This window comes from Aythya fuligula, chromosome 9 (assembly GCF_009819795.1).
Source record: "Aythya fuligula isolate bAytFul2 chromosome 9, bAytFul2.pri, whole genome shotgun sequence".
NCBI lineage: Eukaryota > Metazoa > Chordata > Aves > Anseriformes > Anatidae > Aythya > Aythya fuligula.
Genome location: NC_045567.1, coordinates 23,245,915 through 23,269,577, shown reverse-complemented (window position 1 = coordinate 23,269,577; position 23,663 = coordinate 23,245,915). Strand labels below are relative to the sequence as shown.

The following is a 23,663-nucleotide window of genomic DNA, read 5'->3' as shown; positions in this document are numbered from 1 at the left end:
GAGCTGTTCTGCTGGCCTGCAGTGCACTCCCCTCATTTCAGATGTATAGCAGACTGAAAGATCCACAGAACCCCTTTCTTAGAAACACAGGGGGGATACATTAGAAAATGTCTAGCCTAGAAATGGCCCAGGCTGGGGACTGTAAAAATGGAGGCTTCAGATGGCTTCAGAAGAGGCCACCTCCAAGCCACTCTGCCCACCACTGGTCACTGCAAACATACAGCTCCAAAAATGTGCTCTCCAGGAACCAGAATAAAGTGAGGCCAGAGATGGATCTGTGGAAATACCACTTCTGCCCCTTTTCAGGCCTGGTCTGATAAAGTCCTGCTGAAGTCAAAGGATAGCTCCTTTAAATGCTCTTTCAATCTCAAGTACACAGAGACGACACTGCTCCTTGGAGCCTTCTTGGTTCATTCTGCAACTTCAAAAAAGGTATTTTTAGATTTGAAGATAGAAACATAAAACAATAATTTCAAAGGTGCGTAGGTGCAGTGAGGCACTTCCTGCGATGTTTCAGTAGTGCTAAAAAGGCATTTTTAAAAATCTCATTAGGCACCTCTATGCCTTTGAAATTCAGGCTTTTAGTGTTGCTATGTGTATTTAACATGATTAGAAACGTCTCCCAAATGATCTTTTCCTACATTTACTTTGCACATTGCATAATTTCATTTGACATTTTGTTGACAGTCACTGGTATATTCTTACGCTGAGTCTGGCAGCAGGTGAATCCTGATTAGAAATTTGCCATTTCCTTTGCAAATATGTACATCTGTATGCTAACATAATATGACTCTTAGATACATAAAGAGTCCAGTAATCAAGGAAACATTTTTCTGCATGATTATTAAAATATTTTATTTATTTATTTATTATTTTTTAGTTGTAGGAATAAGTTGTTGAGGGGCCGTGGCTGTAAAGGCACTTTGTTTGAACCATTTTGGTTTCTTTCCTTTTCCTTCAACTTCCTTTGCAAGATGAATAACTTGTGTGGGAAGAATAATACTGTACTTTCCACAGAGTAGATACCCCGTAAGCCTAATGTGGATTGCCAGGATTTGAGGACAGGCCAGGCAAAATTCATTTCCTAAATCCAAATAGACTTCTGGATGACTTATGGTATCAGTATGTATCTTTGAGAGAAGTTTAAAAGTTGAGGGGCCTGAGTTTTGCAGAAGAAAAGAAAACCCGAATCAACAGCTTTTCTGGGTAGGTATTGAAAAGGGAAAAAATTGTCAGAGTTCTGCACAAGAAGTGAGATTTACTGCCAGAGCAGAGGTCTCATTAAATGGGTGCTGTGCAGTATATGTTCTAGATCTGCATGACAAGCTTGCTGATAATTTGAGGACACATAGAAAATTCAGCAAGCAAATTCAAATATACTTTTGAAATGTCCATAATGGCATAAATATCAGGAATGATGCTATACTTTTCCCTAAAAAATTTAAAAAGAAACGGATCCTGAAAAGCAGCAAAAACAGAGACTTTTAATTCAAGTTGTGAGCAGTGAAATTATTTCAGTTCTCACAACATTCAGGAGAGACAAATTGTGATAGTTACATACACACATGAACACACACGTTTGTACACACACATATATGATCTAACCTATTCAATTTTTTGGTGGCTTTATAATGAGTTTATCAGTATCACATGGCATAAAACACCAAAAACCTCCCCTGGTCCAGTATTGCTGGGGAGGCTGGTGGAACACCTCCTCTGGTGCAGCCCAGGTTCTCTCTCAGGTGCAGGCAGAGAAAAACCATTCCTATACCCATAGCTTTGGGGTCCTGACTTCACACACTCACCAAGTTTGCTCTAATTTTTACACTGTGTTGTTAAGGCACATGTTTTCCAGAAATGCCCTTTGATAGGTGCATTTCAGGTAGGTGCAGGGCTCTCTCACCTGCTAGCTGTTCTGCATGGGGAAGGACAGGTGTACCTGATCAGGCAAAGCAGTCAGCTCCATTACCTGGAGGTTGAAGAGCCCCAGTCACCTTTCCACGCTCAGGCTTTGCTGTTCAGGAAGACAGCTGAGTCCAGTGGATTCTAGTCCTTGTAGGAGATCAACTGATACACTGTCCTGCTCTCCTGCAAAACTCATCTGCTGTGCTTAATGCTTTTTGGCCATCATCCTCCAACTCAAATTTGTGCACCAAGCTCTGGCTCCCTGACTCACCAGCCAAAGGCTGGCACTGCAGCACAGTCACCAGGTCTGCCTTGCTGTTCTTGCCTCAGATCAGTAAAAAGTAGCCATAAAGGAAGGTGGATATTTAAACTAAAGGAAATAGCTGAAGGCAGTATTGAGATACTTCCAGTGAATCTCAGGGAAGCGTTGACTGATGCACTGCCTTGTTATAAATCACACCACAGAGCGAAGCACTGCAGTCTGTGGCATGCATCTGAGGGCTGGGAGAAGCAAAAGCCTGATGGTGATTCTCATTCAGAAAGGAACGATTCCTTTACATTAAATCAAAATAGAAAAGCATGAGTTGACTGGGAAATTGCATCTCAGCAGCAGATTTTAAACTCCCCACCTGCATTCGCCACCAGACTACCCTGTTACGAAAACGGGGCTGGTGAGGGCGGTACTGCAAAACTTTACTTCTGTGCCTGATGCCAAGTGCATCAGCAGCCCTTCTGGTCTGCAGAGGATTGATGAGGATTGGATACAACTGACATATTTTTCAGCCTCAGTCTCATATCTTCTGTTTTTTGGAGACAGATTTGGGAGGGCAGTGCTGGATTTCAATGAGCTCCAGCTCTGGCTGCCCCATCCACCCCAGTGCTGTAATGGGGCAGCAGGAGGCTGGCTGCTTTCTGGATTCTTTTACCCTCTTGGGCTCAAACACACAATTACGTGTCAGCAATCAGTTTTCTATTAGTGAAATAGTGTAAGAAGGAGAAGAGGAACACTTCATCGAGCTGTCAGTCCCGTACTTGGCACAGACAGTTTCATCTTTTGCTGAACCAGAAGCTGCTATTGCAACTTCTGGAATGAGAAAACAATTCCTATTTTTCACAGTTTTTTTTTTTTTTTTTTTTTTTTTTTTCTGTTCAAATTATAAATTATTTGGAACAAAGACTGTCATTTTTTATGTGTTTGAACAGTTGCTCCTGTAATGGAGTCTTTGAACATTTAGGGGGGCTATTTAGAACATAAATCATAACTATGCATTAGGCAGAAGGAAAAAAAGGTTTTATTTCATTTTGTATATCCACAGATCTATAAAATTAAACAAATTGCTAAAGAAAACCAGCATAAGCCTTCTTTTGATATTACAGTGCAGTAAACATGCCATTTGTTACCCAGCGCTCTTCCTGTCCGCAGATGAGTCCCAGGGCAGTTAAGAAAAATGGTCTTTGTGAGACCCTCCGAGAAATATGTACCAGTGACTTGAGAAATTGAATCAGAATAATATCAGAATGCGAAGATTCTGCTATGGAAATCCAATTATGATCTGTTACAGGATTTATTGTGTTGCTTTGAGAAGCTAGTAGCACTATGGAAACAAGTCCTTCCCAGAGAGCTCTGTTGGCTTGTTTGCTGTCCTTAGTGTAAATACAATAGAGGACTTCAGTTTTTATTTGTTTGTTTGTTTTTTAATTATTTTTCCTCTACCATTGGGAAGCAGGAACTTTGTCCCTTGGCCTATGGGAAGTAGAGCTCATTACAAAAGATCACTTGGTTCTTAATCCAGCACAGTGAACACAAGAACATCCTTTGGGCGTGGTTTTGTTTTCAGACTTCTTTCAAAGAATGTGTATGCTAATGGGCTAACTTTTTGAGTTTTTTAAAGATGGTTTGGGATTATATCTGTTATTATGCAGAAATCATGAGAATGCATGCTAGATCTGTCTAACAAAATGTTTGCTATAATTTTGAAGCATGTAGCTTTTGAAGACCAAGGTTTTATCCAAGCAGCTTCTCTCTTGATGGCTAGCTAGAGTGTGGGCAAGGTGCCTTCTTCTTCCAGACCTTGCCCTGCTGTTTGTGAATTCTTCAAATTGCACACAATGAAATCATGACTGGGATGGAAGAAAAAAAAAAAAAAGTTGCTAGTAGTACCTTGTACATTCTTATAACACCATTTATGAAATCATCTTAATGGGGATGACTGATTGATTGAATGTTTTGATTCTGTTGAGTGAAAAAATAGATACTGAAATCTGGTATGTTCCCTGAGTGTTCTTAGGTTGTGTTTTTTTCCTTTTCTTTAAAAGAATGATAGAGTTTGTACACTCAAGGTGAATGTTTAGAAATGATGTGATGTAGAGTTTCTTTTGTGCTAACTAGGGGAAGCTGTTGTTTCTCCTGTTATCAAGCTGATGGCTTTGTGCGAGTCAAGCAGTAGATCCCTTTCTGACAAACAGGTAGCCTCATTCCTCAGCAAATATGTCAAAGAATCTTAAAAAAGAGAATATACATGTGTATGTATATACACTCACACATATATATACATATATAAAGGAAAGGAGATTCCTTAAAAATAAAGAAAATTAAACTGTATACTTTGAGGAACAGGGAGTACTTTTTCAACATTTAAGTGTAAGTCCATACCCTCATATATGTGATACAAACTATCAGACTGAATTTTATTTATCAAATGATGGGATATAGTTTCTCATAGTGCCTTGTTACATTTGAACTGTGAAGTTATGAAGTAATAAGCACAACTACTGTTTGATTTAGCAGGTGAGCCAAAAACACCCCAGACAGCTAGTGGCTGGTTTTATGTTAATCTAAACTATTTTCATTAGCTTTTCTAGCAAAACAGAAATCTTAAAAAATGTCTTTATGTTTTACTCTTTAAAAAGAAGTACTTTGAAATGAAACAGTGAAAGTAAAAAATAGAAACCATTTTGCTTTGAAATGTTGAAACAAAATAAAACACTTTGATGTCTGATAAAACTTTTTTCCTTAGATGAGGCAATCTTGTGAATTAGTTATAAATAGTTCTGTTGACCTGAATCTGCATTTTTCAATAAATAGTTTCTTAGACCAACACTTGGTCTTTTGTTAGCCATGATTAAGAGTATTGTCCAGCACACGTGGAATGGCACTTAAGTTTAGAAGAGCACTCATATTATAGTTAAAGGATTAAATGGTTTAATATTTGTTGGTCTAAACATAGGTGAACCAGAATATCTTCACAGTGACTGTTACTGAAACAGTTTGCTACTTTTTCTTTCTTTTCACTTTACATTAGAAGTTAATCTGAATGTCCAAAAATATTCTGTATTTCTAGTATTGATGTGGAAATTAATTCCATTTTCCACTCACCTTCCACTTCCTAATTAATACAAACCTCTGGATTTCCAGTACAAACAACAACGAACTCATCTAGATGGTCTGTTTGGGCAATAACACAGAATTTATTGCTTTTCATGTTAAAAAGAAATTTATGCCAATATTGTTGTAAGCAAACTTCTACGTTGTTCTACAGAAGAAATAGCTACATTTAGTGTTCAGATATATATTGCAAACTATATTGACAGCTCCCCTGTAGTTTTTGAAAACCCTGTGCATATGCATCTAATTAATGATATACATGCCAGGATGAAAGAGTCATTTGTATTTATGTATATGAAAGCAAATCTCTTTTTTGAAAGCAAGATACTCGTTTGCTTTCTATTTTTTGATTTATTTATATTCTGCTGTTTTTAATACCTTTTTCTCTTGGTTTTATATAATGTATGCATTTGACAACATATTCTGGCTGAGACTAATTTAATGGGAAAGGCAGACATTTTTATTTTTAGATATTTGATCTAAGTAAATATTGAAAAATGTACAGTAAAGCAAAGTTTTCTATTACAGCATCTCATGCTATTTCACAAGATTTTTGTTTCCTTGCTTATTGTGAAGTCAATACACCTTGACATTTTGACAGCTTATTTTATTGTTGAGGGGGACACCAAATGACAAAAATGTACCATTAGATGTATCTTCTTCTCACTCCCTCTTAGCCTCACAAAGCATATTGTTAATCTGTCACTGATTGGATAAGAAAATTTTGATCTGTTGGATTTTTTTTCTATTTATGTAAAATGATTTTTAAAAATATTAATTAAAATAGCCAAAACTATATATGAAAACCTTGATTTGAACTGACAAAAGGCAAGGGATCTCAGGTAAAGCAGCTACAGATTTTTGCATTTTGTAGCACACCTGTTTCTGCAGCGAATTTGTATTTCTGGCTCCATAATACCTGTCCTAAATTGGATAAACATAAGGTAGAAAGAAAGTTTTGCACAAGTATAGCACAATTTTAGTTTTGTTGAAACCACATCTTGCAATAGTATTGCAGAGTTCTTTTTTTTTTTTTTTTCATTTTTTTGGAATTCAAAATACATTATACAAATAATGGAGTTGTTTAAAAATTTTCCTATTCACAACTTCTTAGTATTTTCAGACTCCTCAGCAAAACACATTTCACACTTACTGTGCATGTAGAAGAAGAGGGGCAGAAGGTCATTAATATCATGTATGATTTGCTTAGTGTGAAAAGTGTAATTCACTAGAAGTATAAGGATGGAATAAAATATTTTCTGCTTTATCCAATGACGGGCTTGGCTATTTTGGCACTTACAGCTACTGCCATTCCACTATCTTCTTCACAATTTGTGATAGAAAAAAAATATTTCAGTCCATATTGGGCAATGTCAATGTAAACAACAGTGTCACACATTCCAGTACAAAGGTAAAGGGAAGTAAGCAGAATACATGTAAATAGGAGCCCTTACCGCTATTCCCTTATCTTCTGATTTTTATTTTTGTTTTTTATATATGTTTGTTCAGACTGCTAAAGAAAATTCAGCATCTCATGTACAAGCTAGAGCCACTCCTTACCTGGTGCTGCAGAAGTGGTAGGATTGTCTCCAAGCAAAGGGGAGAAGACAAGACAGTGCCACAGGGAGCGAGGCTCCCTGCTAGCTGGGTGATTAGTTCCAGAGTCCCAAATTCTCATCACATACATGTAAGCACACATATTCGCAGTACCTTTTATTTGTACAGGTACTGGACACATGAATTAAATAATCTTTTCATACATATAAATGACCTGTCTAATCCAAGGATTCAGCATCTCAAACACTTACTGCTAAAACTGCTTTCACATTGTTTTAAATTCCTTGAGATACCCTTTTTTACCTAACAGCAAGAACGTGATAAAATGTTTATTATCAGATCTTATCCTTTTCCCTGAGAAACTCGAAGTATAATTACATTTCATAATTATCCGCTTTCGTCTCTAACAGCATTGTTCACCCTCTGGACCTGTTGTTCTGTTGCTATTCTATCTAGCACAGTGAAATTCTCTTCAGCTTACTTAAACAATATTAATCCCATCAAAAGTGACTCAGATAATGTCATAAGCTAAGACACAGCGTTCTCAAGATATCTTGCTTATGCTGTGGTATAATGTCCTCACAGGTGTAATTAAATTATGTCAAGAGGATTGTCTTTCCATGACTAGAAGCATGGCAGCCAGGTATGAGATTGTTTAATTTAGCCTTGGCTGCCTGCTAAAATGAGCGCTCAGCCTCTCCTCACTGCTGGCTGCGATAGCGACCATTTCCCCTCCCTGTGCACCTTACCCTAGTCACACAGTCAGTTACTCTGATTCAAGGAGAGTTGTGTTTGTCTCTAATGGTCCAAAATTTACTGTTAATGAATGGGAGTAGTACCGTTAACTGCAGTGGGAGAATATCACCCACTGGAACTGACACAGGGAGTAAAAGAGGCATAATTTGGTCATCTGTTAGTTTTACTAGTGTACTAAATAATACTGCAGTAACCCGTTATTTATATAGTACTGACTGCATTAAATGCTAGATGTAGTACTTCATTATCTATTTAAGATGCAAAGCGAACCATTATATTTGTTGTATTCTGTTCTTCAAACTTTAATTATTACTTCTGTAGTTGGCAAGAGATCTAAATGTGCTGCACCACATCTTTGTTAGCAATAATTCTTTATATTTTGTGGCCATCTACTTTTTTCGAACTGGTGGGGTTCTAGCAGCAGTAACCACACTAAAGATTCATGAATTTGAACTGAAATGTTATACAAAGAATGTCTTCATTTTAACACAGTATTTGCCTTTTTTTTTTTTTTTTTTTCTGGAGTCAGCTTTTGGGTAGAAGCATTTCAAAAAAGGACCTGCACATTTATGAGGAATTGGGTCTGTTTAAACTTCAGACACACTGCAAATGAAGAGTTACTTGTGATGATTGTATTTAGATGGGTTCAGTTAAAAAAGAAAAGAGCCCATGGAATCTAGGTGAGTTCTGGATCCTCAGAATTTGAGATGAACCTGGAGGCTGACTTCCTCCACATCCGTGCTGTCATCTTTGTAAATGAAATGAGTCTGTATCCCATATATTCGCCTTCTAGAAGTCAAACACGGTTTCTGTTATAAGAGCAAGTTTATGAATTTGCAGTGAAGGCAAACAAAAGTTCCTAATATTGGGTAGATTCTGTCCATCTCTTTTTTGAAACAGAAGTTTTATTCACCTAAAGTGTTCAAGATCTACATGAACTTATGTGGGCGGCATTTAAAAACAATGTACTAAAAACTGAAGTTAGCTTTCATTATTGTTAATTGCCTCCCACAGAAGTTCAAGTGGGTTTTGAATTGTGTGTGGAAGGTACAAGAATATCTGATGTGTTCTGGTATTTAAAAAAAAATGATTGACAAATTGCATTCGTATATCAAGAGCCCTAACATTTCTTCATCAATCATGTAGACTTTATTGTGCTTTTCAGAAATGGAACTTCATTTTTGACTCTGAGTGTAATCTTGCTTCATCATATAAGACAATTCATAATTCTTTCTTTTCAGAATAGTTTATTAAAATGTTGGAAAACAGTCAAACACTTAGCATGTTATGACTGTGAATAGGGAAAAACTATTAATATTTGATGATAATATTTCTGCAGTAGACCAAACAAAATTCTCTGCAAAGCGAAATAAAATGCATAATAGCTGAGCCTGCAAAGGAAATGCCCAGAACTCACTATGCAATTGTCTTATTTTTAACAATGTAGTAAATTGTGTGATTACCATAGCCTATAATGTACATAGGGAACTTTAGCGCCCCATATGTCATTTTTAGTTTTGAAATGTACAATCTTTAGGCAGAAATAAAAGATGGAAAATGTCCAGAGAAGGATTAGAAGGGCAAAGGGGTGGCTACTGGGCAGCTGTGGTGGAGGTGCCTTTGGTATCAGGAGCTGCCCAAAGTGGTCATGAAAAGCATTCAAACTTCCACACAGGAGCTCTTTTCTCCACAGGCATGGCCTTTTCCCTACAGCTTCTCATAGCTCCCATGGTAAAACCATCAAACCTACTCACTGCATTGGTGACCTACAGAGACTACTGGCATCAAAGGAATATGCCAGCTTTCCTATAACAAGGTGTATTTTATAGCATTTCTAACAGAGCTATAAGGTGGATTTTAACTTGAAACTTGGCACTAATGTTTCCACCAGTGCATTTTGTGTTCTTTTATTGTCTTCAACAGTGATAGGTTCATGTTGGATTTCTTTTTTTTTGTGATAGAAAGAAATGCAAGTGGGAAAAAAAAAAAAAAAAAAAAAAAATCAACACCAGATTCAGGTTCTTGCATGTAGAAGGCAATTTTTAAAAGCTCTCTCAATACAGACAGAATAGGTCTTTGTGTTAAGTTCAAGAAAAACAAGTAAAACAGTAAAAGGTCACTTACTTGTAAGACACAGTTGTACACATCTGCCTCATTTCTCATTTGTCAAGTGAGAAAAATGCAAAAAGAGCAAAACCACAACCAGATGCAGGCACCTCTGCCAGCACACCACTGCCCAGGGTCTGTTGCTGTTGGGGCTGGAGAGTGCCTTTACACCATGTGCTGCTCTTCTGCCATGTCAAGGGCTTTTCACGTGTGGTTCTTTTCCACTCCAAGTGATAAATATTCTGCCTTTCTCCAGGAGCAGTTGTTTTGTCAGCCAGCATAGGCTCGATTTGCCAAATGGGCTGAAGATGTCGTCACAGTAGCAAGTCAGGCAGGGAGCAGGAGCACAAAGGGTCCTCATGAAGCAGTCTGGTGACGTGTTTTCTCTGTATAAGCTCTGTAGCTTGGATAAAAAATCAAATTTACTTCTGAAGAAATTACTGTTTCTTCCTGGGTTTAGTTTCACTAGAAGGTCCCCTATTCTGTATTATTTAAGAACGTCTAGTCATTTAAAAATGTCTAGTCAAGGAAGACTGCCCTTAACTTCCAAACTATTTAACTTGACTAAAGGGCCTGGATCCAGTCACAAGGAAGTTTTCTGAGATCAGTAATGTCACATCAGTTTCATCAGCCCTGTTTGTGGTGGTACTTGCAGAAAGAAAAAGGAAAATTGCATCAAAAAATTGTTTGTTTGTTTGTTTTTCTGCATGTTCTTATTTAGAAGATGCGATCAGTGAAGTAAGAAATACAACAATAATAGATGAAACTTTTTAGCATTTAGCATTGTTATTTACATCTACTGAGGTGTGCCTGTATTGTGGGGCAGCTGAGCAACCCTCCAAGCTGGTGAGCTTCTTCTCTACCAGGCCTCTGGCTGCAGCAGGGAGACAAAGTAGAAGCTAATAGTCACCATGTCAAAATCATCCAGCACTGTAAAGGGACAAATATGGAAAACAAACAAACAAACAAACAAAAACAGAAAACAAAAGCCAGACAACCAACCCCCCCTCCCCCCCTAAGAAAAAAAAAAATCACAGAAGTTTTTTAATCACCTCCACTCCTTTTCCTGTATTTGCCCCAAAGACCACTCTAGTAGTAAGGGTCTGAAAACTCAGTGGCTAATGGAATTAAATGTTAGGAGTGAATTTGATCTGATGCTGGAAGTCTTAATATCTGCTTATTGACTTCATTGGAAAGGGTCATAAAGTTGTTAGGCCATGCATGAGTTTAAATTCTCACATTTTTTGCTCTTTTCTGCACTTTAAAGGGGTTTTATTATATTCTTTCATTTTTTCCTATTTCTATCTCATAATAATACTTTATCCGTTTCACTAATAAGTTCTGGCATGTCACATTTATTACATTCTTTCCCATTTTATTTTTAAATTCCTTCATTTTATTTTTAAAAATGGGTGGAGTGGGAGGACTTTCAGAGCCAGTAGATGTTCTGACGATAAAACTGCTAACAATAAATGCATTTACAGAGGCTAGTAATGTTAAAAATGCAACGGTTGTAGTGTTTTGTGATAGGATTGCATCTAACTGTGTGTGTGTGTGATTTTGGAAAATCCAGAGAGGTGAGTGGGATTTATACAATCACTGAACCAGGCCCTGAACCGGATCGGTCCAGAGCAGATGCCTCTGCTATTTCAGTGAGGGAAACAGCTCCGTGCAACTTGGTTGCATCTAAAAAAGTTGACATCAAGTGCTGGATTTCTGGATATTTTTCTCCAAACCCACCTTTCGGAGATAGCTTCTGTGCTGAGCAATGCTATCCTGAACCCAGTCATCCAAGTGGCTGAGTGACGCCTTTGACATATTGTTCTCCAACTTCCCCACCTGAAGTTATTTCCAACCCTTGACTCTAATGTATGCAGCCCAGCTAAGCTGTTAAATAAGGAAGAAGCCGCAGAGCACTAAAAATATTTAAATTGCTGCCTTTTCAGATTCTCTCACTGCTGTCTAATGGGCCTTCAGAAGCACGTTCATTGTTTCCCTCAGCACATTGTGCTGCGAGGCCTTGCAGATAGATTTCTTCTGCTTCCCGAATCCATGTCTCTGCCCTGCCAGAGATCAAAATGAATGCTGATTTCAAACTAATAAACAGGCTGCATTTTCTGACAGACTATTCACTGGAGTAATATCGTAATGTATTTCTTTTGATGTGTTTGTTTCCCAAGTTGTCAATTAGCTGGAGAGAAAGTGCCACTCTCCCCACCATCTTTCTTTCTGTGACCAGATCCTTTTTGGTACATCATTTGTCAAAATGTCAGTGATGTAAGCTTGCTGGGGGTTTTTATGTGTTTGAAAATATTCTTAAAGGATGTTCTTTCACTATCTAGTGTACTTTTACACCAAATGCTTTTGAAGTAATGTTGTTAGGCTTTGGAAACTTCTGAAGCTGACAACAAAAAAGACTACATGGAAGTTGAAGTTCTATTGTTTCAACTGTAACGTTGCTTTTTTGCTATTGTTCAAATGTGTGACTTGAAATTAAAAAAAAAAAAAAAAAAAAAAAGTTTCTCGGTGTTCCTATTTTTCCGCAGTGCTACATGGTGTCCTTTCCTTATGCTGGCAGTACCGGGGTGGTGCAGTGGGGTGAGGCACAGCCCTGCTGGTGCTTGTGGAAGTCTCCCCTTGGCTGACCCTCCTCGTCGTGAGTATTTTACCGTGTCTTTGCTCTTCTGGTAGCACAGCAATAAAAACTTTAATTGTACCTGAAAGTTAAACCAAGTAACCACTCGGTCATCTTGCAGTAAAAGTTCATTTTATTCCATGGGTCCTGTTAAAATTAAATATTTATAAGGTACCTATAAAGTAAATAAGAATAAAAGCAGGGTACTTGCAGTAAAGGGACTGAGGGACTAAAGTTTCTTAGCAGCGTTTTCTCACTGTGTACAGCCGTCCTCTCTGCTGTTTGACTGCAGTGTGTTTGAAAACTGCTGCAGATTTGCTACAGAACAACAATATCTTCCTTCATGGCAGATATCTAGCACTATCTCCTGTGAGCATCTAAGCATGAGGAGGATGTTCTCATACACATTTTGTGATAAGTGCATAGCTGCTACTTTTTATTATATGTGATAGTTAAACAATCTGAAGGATTTTTTCATATTCAAGAAGTCCAAAAGTTATTAAAAGAAAAACATAAAATATCAGGCTACGGGAACTGAAGTTTTTACTTTATCATTATTCTTGAAGATAGTTACAAAAATATTAAGAATGTACTACTTTAAGCCTTGCATTAGTGAGATACAGATTTATTAAAATTCTTGATGACTTAAAATTAACTCCCAAATACAAAGGAAGCACATGACATGTACCCATGCATCTACACAACTGAACAGATAGTTGGAAACTTATTTACGGGAATGCACAGTATATAGATAGAGGTTTTTTTTCCTAAGCATAAATATCCATAATAAATAAATAAATAAATAAATAATAGTTTAAATCTTTAAACAAGTTAACTTCTTACAGAGACACCATAATACAAAAATAGTATTGTTTGTATCTTAACATTACAGTGGTATTTTAATTATATTCATTATATGTATCCAGAGAAAGAAAAATTGCATCTTTTTCCTAGTAACTAAATATTTCCCAGCTGACATAATCAATTTTTGCAGAATATGTAGATGAATGTCTCGGTGAGTAAATATTTTTCATCGTAGACACTTTTTATATAGGTATATGCTACACATGAATATGAAATCCACCTTTCTAGCAGTTGGAAATATTTCCTCTCTGGATTTTGCTTCTACATGACAAAAAAAGCAAAAACAAAAACAAAACCCAGAACATTATGATTCATTACCCAATATGTAACGGAACTTTCACACAATCTGTGTTGGAAATATATAGCCTCAAAGTTTGACATTTTCAATCTGTAGTCATTAAAAGAAAGGCTTATTTTTTTTGTTTGTTTGTTTGTTTTTCTTGCCTTTATTTAAGGAAAAATAATTTCCTTTTTGACCCATATATGCATGTGTATTCTCATAAATATGCTTTATGGTCTGCTGGAAAGTATTCACTATCCAACATCTATTAGTAATAAATGAAAAAAAATCTCCTAGGAATTATCTAGCAGTAGGTGGATAATTCCAGCTTTTGTTCTTCCCTTGCAAGGAAATATTGAATAGAAAGAAAGTATGAATTACCTCTCCAGGATGTAATGGAAGACTCAATAAGAAATGCATTAAAATGCATTACGAGAGGCAAAAAACCTGACCCAAAATTCTTCTCATAAGATATTAATGAATGGTTCTATTTTCTAGGTGCTGAGAGAGTATTTAAATAATCACTCTGGTCATGCATGTGGTGCTGCCAGCAAAAGCCTGCACTGGCTGATGGCAGGACTCATTTCTTGAAAGTTACAAAAGCATAAAATGTCTGAAGAAATATCAAAAACTTCAGCTTGTGGGAAGTCAGTCTGATGTGGTATAGGAGACATCCAGTGGGGGAAGCGCTGATCCGAGGGAACCATGTTTCAGTGTACAGGTGAGAAACAGCAAATACTGAGGAACTGTTGGAAGAGCTGCCTTCAAGAAAGGGCATGGGCATCTTCTGGTAGGATTTTTGGTGTAATTCTACCTGCCTTTTACAATATGAGAACCCCCAAACCCCCAAAATGCCGACAAAACAAAAATCTATTTGTATTGTCCATGCATGTAGCTGGCATTACATTAAACTCAGGGGATCAAAACTTGCTGAGGTCTATGGGATGATTCCTGGGGAGTGCTGCCAGCCTCCCCCCGCCATGCTGGCCAGGCTGGGACGGCAGAGAGGAGCAAAGATTTGTACCCCCATCAATCCAGGAGCACATGACACCGGGTACATAGCGTCAGCATCACTGTGCACAGAGATAACGCTAAGAGATTTGTGTCTCCATGTGGGATGTATGTGTGCATGTATATATGAATCGTATTTTTAAATTATTTGCAAATTAGCTTTTTAATGAAATCATCAAATGAAAATAAAATGCACTGAGACTTAGATTGCCTCATTAGTTTGAACTACGCGAATGTTTGTTTTCTCCCATAGACAGGATATATGCTGCTATAAATTATTCTAATAAGTCCGATGTCTCTGTGCTATGGTTTATTTTTGAGGCAATCAGTTACTGCGGCCAGAGGACCCACACTGCAAGAAAGCCACCTGAATCTTTTACATCTTTGCTGGTTTGGCCACCTCCCAGGACAAAGAGCTATGTGTGGTGCTCTGTGGCTGGTACAAGTGATAGCAAAGGACAGTGCAGTGACATCGGCTCCCACAGGCACCAGAAATTCAGCTGAGAAGCAGTGCATGTCACAGGCACAGCCTCTCACCCTCCGCGCAACAGTTGGGCTCTCAGTATCTGCCCGCAGCCCTGCCAGGCTTCGGCAGCACAGGCTTGTGGTGTAAATGAAACCACATGGGATGCTGATCAGTGGGCAGGCCTGTTGTCTTCCTACATATCTGCATGGCTTGGAGGAAAAGCATCAAATAGGCCATTTTTCTTCTTAAAGAACAACAAAAGAAATCTTCTGCCTGTTATAAAGCAACATGCAGATACTCCCAGCCTTGTTCACCAAATAGCCTGTGATTTCTCTTAGAATGAGCCTGGCTAAATCAAGGTTCTAATAATATCTTCAGGTGTAAAAATCACTGGATCAGGCAAAATATTTTTACTATGGGTGTTTTTATAATTGTGAATTGTCTAATTGCAAATTGTCATTCTTTACACTCTCCTGAATTTTTTGGAGCCTTCAGTCACCATAAGTAGGTTTTTCTTAACTGAAGTGTCATCAAGCATTGCTGTACTTGAGCAATGTTAGTATACTTGACTCATACTTAGGGCACACTATGAAATACTGCCCTGATCACAAGGACCTGACGTGTTGACCCAGTGGAACATGGCACATCACCTAGGAGGCTCTTGAGTTCTTTGTGTAAAACACAACCAGAATAAGAATGCTCAAAAAAAAGTTTTTACCTAATTGTGCAGTTCCAGACTCTCCTAAGTCTCGCCTTACTCCTCACCAGTATTATTAACCACATATTAGTTTCAATAAGATCCTCCTTCATGTATGATCATCTTGATAATGTTCTTCAGTTTCAGAAATAATTTAATCTCAAATTATTTTATTAAAACCATTTGTTTGTGCTTTACTTTGAAGGTGCTGCCAGTCAGAATATGCTGAGATGAAAAAAGCCCACAGCAAGCTGAGCATCCTCAGGAACCCTCCTGGTGGAGGAACCAGCACAGCTTCCCTTGATGATAAGAAACCTCAGCCTAATGCCAGGTCTCTCACCATCATTTGTTAATGTTACTGTTTATTTGTGAATTTCCCAGTCAGTAGAGGGAAAATCAAATTAACCTGTGCTAAGTAGTCCTCAAAGCCACCCAGACTGTTGGGTTGCTCCAGTGACAAGACTTTTTCTCCATGTTCCAGTTCCAGTTTGGAAACTTCGAAGTGTCTGAGTGGTAATGCTGTATTAATGAAGAAATGTAGAGGGAATAAATCATCCTTGGAAATATTTCAGATGCGGATATATATATTCACATAAGTGAGGAAGAGGGAAGATATGTACAGAAAAAATGGTGGGATCTCTTGTTGTATTCAGTGTATTTTTTGAAATGAAATATGCAGCCATGTCTGTAATAAAGTCAGCGTCAAAATACACTGTGAACCAAGTCTCTATTCGATAGTTTTGGTTCACATCATTTCATCCTTCTATGTCTCTTGCCCTTATGTGCAACTCTGTTCTCTGATTTTTTGAGAGACCATTCTCACTGTGGAAAGATTCGTGAATAATTTTATAATTGTCTTTTTATTTATTTTTATGTGCATACTAGGTATGAAAATGGTCTTCACTTGGGAAATTATAGTGAATGAATTGGGGTTGGATTTGTGGTGTTAAAGGACATTTACAAAGAGGAAAAAACAAACAAACAAACAAACACTTTTAAGTGCACCAAATATGCAACTGCCATAATATTATAATAATTATAAATTGCTTAGATCTGCATAGTACTTAGTTTGAAACCTTGAGCAATAGGAGACTGATAACTAAACTATTTACTAGTCCATACATTATGAATATAGAAGTTCAAAGACAAGAGACATTTCTCTGTTCTGAACTCTTTTGGAGATATATTAATAAGATTTCATTACCTTTGTCTATCCTGAAGTAAGTAATCACTGAACACAAACACTTAGACCTGAGGTAGTTAGTAGTTTAAAATATTCCAAGTCATGAATTGCTGATGTCCAAAAAATACTTAGGACCATGCTGCAAGTTTATTTTAATTTTTGCTTTATGTTGGTATGTTATTTTTCTTGAATTATTTGTGTAACCACATGTTCTTTTGAGCAACCAGTTTAATACAAGGGAGGTTTTGATGATGTGCTGGCAAGTGTATATTCTGATATGGAATTAAATTTGTTAACAGAACGTCTCTATAAATTCTGGACAGGTAGTTTGGGATAGGTACCTACATCAGAAGTTGGGAGACTAAGTGACAAAATTAGTTGCATGTTTCCATGCTCCAGCTGCTCTATTTGAGCAATTTAAGAGCTATTTTTTCTGTACAGGCCCTTTCTGCAATAGCAGTCATCCCATCACTTGTCACTAGGAGAAGCACACTTCGATTTGTATATAAAGGCTGCTGAAACCCAGAACAACCTGGCTGTCACTTTTTTCCCTCTTGCATCACCAGAGATTGTTTGCATGATCAGAGGGAGGTGGAAAAGAAAGACATAAGCAGGTGTAATTTCAAAAAAAAAATGCCAATCAAAATATTCAATTTGTCATCATTTTCTTTTTAGTTCTTATTGCTGATTTAGTTATCTTGAGGTTCCTGAGTCAGCTAGGGGAGTAACCCAGGAGCACAGAAGGTAGTGGGATGCTTTGTCCCTCTGCTTCCAGTGGGAAGAGCAATCCCTCTCACACCTGCCCTGGTGTCCCATCCATGTGGAATGAATTTCTGAGTGGAGGATGGAGGTAAATCCGGGAAGAGACTCAGCCCTTTACAAGAAAGATGAGGCATAAGTGAAACCTTTACCCACACAGGATTCAGAAACTGGGCATGTGTGGAAGGAAAGGCCACATCTGCAGTCAGCACCTGGGCAGCCATGTAGCCAGCTGTTCTGCAGATGTGTCATATGATTATTTGCCACTGCATGTACAAGAATGCCCGTGAGCAAGCCCTAGTCTGCAGTATGGGACGAAGCTTGCCAATGCCAGTAGCTTGTGAGGAGCTCGTGCAGCTGCCTGCTGCTTCTTCTCTGACCTGGGGAGCAGCCCACAGGAGAGCTGGGTGGATGTGGCAGTGGCATCCCTCCTGCTCTGCATTCCCAGAGGGCAAAACAGGACCTTGCTGTGTTGATCACTTGTGTAGGAGCATATTTGTATTCTGAGAGAGGGGTCACTGCTCAGTGACATGAAAAAAATGCTTCTTTGTGAAAACTGCCAGGAAATCCAGTGCCTGGCAGTGCCAGTTGGACCTCTCATTTCATCAGTGGGGCCAAATGAAGTGAAGAATCTGGGCAAGCTGACTGCAGTCCATGGAGTATGCTGGCCAACAACGTCCATCACTGGCAAATAGACTTTTCATGTGTAATCTGGATATTGTTAGCCCTGAAGTGGTCAAGCAGCTGGACTTGGTATTTGTAGGTCTCTTCTAACTGCACTACTCCTAGTCTAGTCTAGACTCTTATCAACATAGAATAGAACATAGATTCGGGGCTTATATATATATATATATGTATATATATATATATATTTTTTTTTTTTGTGATGCTGATTTTAATTTAAACTGTTATGAACATCCTATAATATATCCCAGATCTCTTTAGTGAATGAAAAACAAAGTGAATGAGACTATCCTTGTTGGGAAAAAAAAATGTAGAGAAAAAAATTATTTAACCTATGAAGAATTCTACATACATAAGGTGTAGTTATGCAAGAGTTACAGGGAAATGGGACAAGGATACAAGAGGGGGGTAGTTATCCCAGAGTTCGAAGGTACACAGCTAATCAAAGGTAAAATACTAAAAAGAAATTATTGTATTCAAGCTGAAGATAAGACATATTAACCTAAACAGATGCTTAGTTTCAATTAAAGCTTTTGGAAAAAGCTTTTGTGCTGTGGCTAAGTTCTGAAAGTCAGGGAAACTTTTTATTGCTTGAAATGTTATATGGAAAGAGTGAGAGATTAGGCTATCACTGAAGGATGGGATATCTCAATTTTCATTTGAAAATGTTTCTAGTTATAAAAGGTAGAGGGCAGAACTGATTAGATCCATTTAAAATTGCAGTGTGTAGAGGTGGCATGAAAATATTTTGTTTTCTCAAGTTAGAGATGGAACAGGTAGAACCCTTAAAAGCATTTTTTCAAGACTGATAGCAGCATAGAGTGAACAGAAGGCAAAGGCTGGCAGTGAAAATGAGAAAAGGAGGAGTTGTGGAAGAGATTAGCTCAATTGTGAGAGGTATTTCATTAAAGGAATCGGATGAAAACTTGTAGAGGAAGCAAGAGCTGCCTGGTATGAAAAATAAAAAAACATGCCTCCTTAGCATCACTGCTTGCTTCAATAGAAAATGAATCAGGGAATACTGGATAACAACAAATTAATCTGAGAGTTCATATATGCAGTGTAGAAAATTCTATTTTCTTTTTATTCTTTATTTAATATGGGGATAATGCAGAATTTTTAAATGTCAGAAAAACCTGGGATTGACTTATGCCCTGCAGTTAGAAAGTGACTGCCTCTGGTTTAGCCTTTGGACTCCAGAGCTTCTTCCAAGCAGCGCTTGGGGTTGGCTGATGCATCTCAATGCGAGGCAACTGTGGCATTGGCATTTTCCTCTCTCCTCTGCAGAATTGGGCAGGGGAATGTAGGTGGGCATGAGGCAGGGGCCTGGGGTGGGGTGAGGCATGGGACTGCGAGGGACCATCAGGAATTGGAAAGAGTGGTCAGGAGAGAGAGAGGGATAAACCTGGTGGCACAGGAAGAGGAGAAAGGAAGCTCATCCATTGCAAAGGGTCTCCAGTTGAAGAGGGTGGCACAGCTGAAGCAGCAGAAATGGGCAGAGAAACGGTGCTCTAATGGAGCAAGCAGACAACACTGTCCCTAACACCCACTTCCGATGGTTTGCTTTCCATCTTTAAAATAATGGATCATCAGTGAAAACAGAGTAAATGTCTATCTCTGCAGCCCTCAGCTGAGGCTTGAAGGAGTTCAGAGTCCGGTGCCATCTGGAGCCATCAAGCAGAAACAGTCATAAGTCAAGAGGCAGAAAAGACTTGGGTGCAGCAAGTACACAACCCTCTCTATACCACAAAGACAAGACACAAGAAAAGGTAAAAAAATAATAATAAAATAAAATAAATAATAAATAAAATAAAATAAATAATAAATAAAATAAAATAAAATAAAATAAAATAATTGCAGATCAAAAGTTTCTGAATTCACTGCAAGTTCCTAGATAATCATTTTAATGAGGGTTACTATTTTTCCCTGAGGAGCTGCAAGCCCTGTTATGACATTATTAGCTAAGGAGATATTACATAGAGGTATTCATGCAGGAGGAAAACCTTTCCCTAGCTCTGTTAGCTTTACCCCATTTTAACGTCTGGGTCACTTCACGCTGTCCAAGTCCTTCCTTGGCATTGCTCATCCCCAGGAGATGGCACCGGGCACCAGCTGTGGAGGGAGTGGACTGCATTGATCCCAACATGATAAACTAAAGCGTCATGATTAAACAAGACCAACTGTGTTTTCTAACAGCACAGCTCCTCCTGGAGCTGGTTTATCTGTCTGCCCTAATCCAAACATCCCGGAACAGAAGATACACGTTGGGATGTAGCAAAGGATTGTGTACATCAAACAGGAGGCAACACAGAGGAGAAAAGAGAGTTTGCAGCTGTTGTTTTACATGGACGTACTGAGTTGTACAGTCTTTTCAGAGGAGGCAGAAAGTGTCATTAAAAATAACCTTTATTAAATATATATCTGACTAACTATTGTTAAGAAATGCTATTTGTTTTTTCATGAATTTTAAAAATAACAACCAATATAATATAATATATTAATGAAAGCAATAATAAAATGAAGGAATGAAAATGGTTCCTGAAACCAACTCTCTCAAATTTCAATTTTCTGGCCTAATTTTGAACATTACAATGGTAAGTCACAATGTGTTACTCTCCATTATTCACAATATTCATTATCCATATTCACAAAATCCATATTCACAAAAATAACACAAGCTATTGAAGTTCTGTAATTTCTAGGTAGCGGCACTTCTGGACTCAGACCATAAGATTGTACTCCTCAGTCCTAGATTTTATCCAAATAACAGAATCAGATGAGTTGTTCTTTGTTTTGTTTTGTTTTGTTTTGTTTTGTTTTGTTTTGTTTTGTTTTTGCTATTATTTGCTTGGCTGTTTCAAAGTGATTTGAAAAGTCTTCATGGCATCTTGTATACGAATCCACAAATATAGGAAAATGGAAGGATGTTGCATCATTTAGTTTAATTCTATCTCCCATGTCTGGCCCCAGCTGAGAATTTTCTGTGTTGTTCCAGCCCTACTCTTCCCAAAGCAGCCAAGAAAGCCACAGAGCTGGAAGATCTCACCTCCAGACTCTGCTCTCCTCAATCCCTACAGGTGCACAGTGAAGCCAATCAGGGCTGGAGGGATCTTCTGGATGATAAAGCCATGTCAGGATAATATCAGAGTTGGTTATCCCTAGTCCTGAGCCCATCAAGGCAATGACTGTGAATTGGTCATAGCAGGACAAAATCCTCAGGACTGCTACTGAGGTAGGAACTGAAAATCTCCAAGTTCAACACTGCATATACGCTATACTGCCTATACTCAAAAAAAAAAAAAAAAAAAAAAAAAAAAAGGAATATGTTAATATCAACTGCTTTAAGGCCTGACCCTGAATACAGGGTTTCCATCAGTGGGAGTAAATTGTGCACTGTATTAGCCTGAAAGGTCTCATGAGATTGTTAAAAGGGAACCACTGGTCAGAGAGCATTTCTAAATTGCTTATTACAGAATTATTATGTGCATAATGCCTCATCTGCACTAAAAATTCAACTAAAAAGACTCTGAATTTGAGAATAACCATATAATAAGTAAAATTTAAAAAATATTTTACACAAGAGAATATAAAATGTTAATAACTTAAATAACACATATAATGTATTTGTATAAGTGTATGCAAACTCACTAAAGACTTCTATATAGCATGCACCAACTGTAAATTTGAACACTTGATCTTTCTACATATGACACTCCGAAGTGTTATGTTCCATTGGATTAATTTTTAACATTTCAATTCCAATTCATTATTCTTCAAAAATTTGTAATAATTGGTATTGCAATATATACATATTACTAATAGCAGTGAAAACACCATCAAACTTGTCTTAATCCTCAGAACACTACGAGATATTAGCATTTTCAGCAAAGTGAAAAATGTACAAACTTCAAATATTGTACCAAAATATCCTTAGATGAACAAACCCCCCAAATTCATCAACTGATAGTACAAAAAAAAAAAAAACAAAAAACAAAAAAAAAAAACAAACAAACAAAAAAAAACACCTGCATTTGACGGGAGAAGCCTTAAAACATCCAAGCAAGCTCATTTTCTTACCACCTCATGATAAATAAAACATAAGGATGCGGAAAGCAAGAACTCCACCTCCCGTGCAGGAGACAGAGGTGAGCAACTCATGCTGGAGGAGTGAAGACATTTGAATAGTGAAACAGCGCTCACTTTTCAAAAACTGACCATGCTCCTGCTGTGTTGCCAGCTGCTACATCCAGACACCAAGGAAAAATCCAACTCACTGTGTGTGTGTGGCAGCTTCATTAGAACAAGCACAGCCAAGCGTGATGCTGTTTTGTCTTTTACATTAACAGAATAGTATTATCAGGAGCATCAGTCTCTTTAGCACTACAATATCTGCTGCTGTTCGGCAGAGATACTTCACCTCTGGACAGCCCATCCATTCACTTTCTGCACATTGTGGCCAAGAGAAGTCCTTTAAAGTAAGTGCAAAAAGTCAAAAATAAAAGCATCCTGACTACATTTAATCTGTGAGAGCCATAAATATTCATAAAACTATAACATAAAAATATTATAAAACCCACTACTTATGTAGCACATGCTATAGCTGAAATCTGTAGCTTCTGTCATCTTCCCAGACAGCAGTAACGTGAGGTGTGTTGCTACAGAAATTGACCCTGCAGCTTGGAGATTGATGTTTTGACCCAAAAGTATCCTGGAAAGACCAGTATTTTATTATTGTTTCCGTAGGTTTTGAGTCAGAATCTGTTTAAGGTAACTTACCCTCTGGTTATTGCTGGGCTGTCTTCTGAAAATGTCCTCCAGCTACTTGTCTGGCAAGGATGTAATTTACAGAGCTGTCATCCCAATAGTGCTCACTGCGTTTTGCTTTCTAGAAAGAAAGCTCCAAGCTATTTCCAGGCTTGCACTTCATGTGTTTTATTATTGAGGAATCCTTGGATTCTTCCACTTTCGAAGCATTAGAAAGGTAATTAGATCTGAGTACTACGCATTACTACAGCCATGTATCCATATTTAAAACACAGAGATAAGCTACTGACGTAAATTGCACAGAAGGGTGCACAGAGGTGTAGCATACTTGCTATTTTAGAAGTAGGAAGGAGAAAGAGTGAAATGAAAACCCATTTCTGCTGTTTCTCTGCTTTCTAAGACCACAAGCAGAGGTTTCTTAGTAGGGCACAAAGAGCCCAGAGGGAATCCCAACAGAGCCCCCACCTCGTCTTACACCCCAGCAGCAGTGCTTTACCCAGAAGATGTGCCTGCTCATGCAGGGCCAGGTCTTCTTTGCCCTGGGTGGTGGTTTGCAGGGAGGTGTCTGAGAGGGCATGGAGAAGGGCACCTCAGTGGCGGCTGGGAGTCAG

The 23,663-nt window shown here is 38.1% G+C and overlaps 1 long non-coding RNA gene across 1 annotated transcript in view; it reads left to right on the top strand.

Annotated features, from left to right (window-relative positions):
* The window catches only part of LOC116492652, a 42,774-nt gene extending 26,416 nt beyond the window's left edge, over positions 1-16,358 (top strand). Inside the window, exons 2-4 of the long non-coding RNA XR_004253609.1 lie at positions 12,256-12,365; positions 13,987-14,209; positions 15,868-16,358. This is a non-coding gene — a long non-coding RNA (uncharacterized LOC116492652). The remainder of the gene's footprint in view (positions 1-12,255; positions 12,366-13,986; positions 14,210-15,867) is intronic.
* Positions 16,359-23,663: the final 7,305 nt, after the last annotated feature.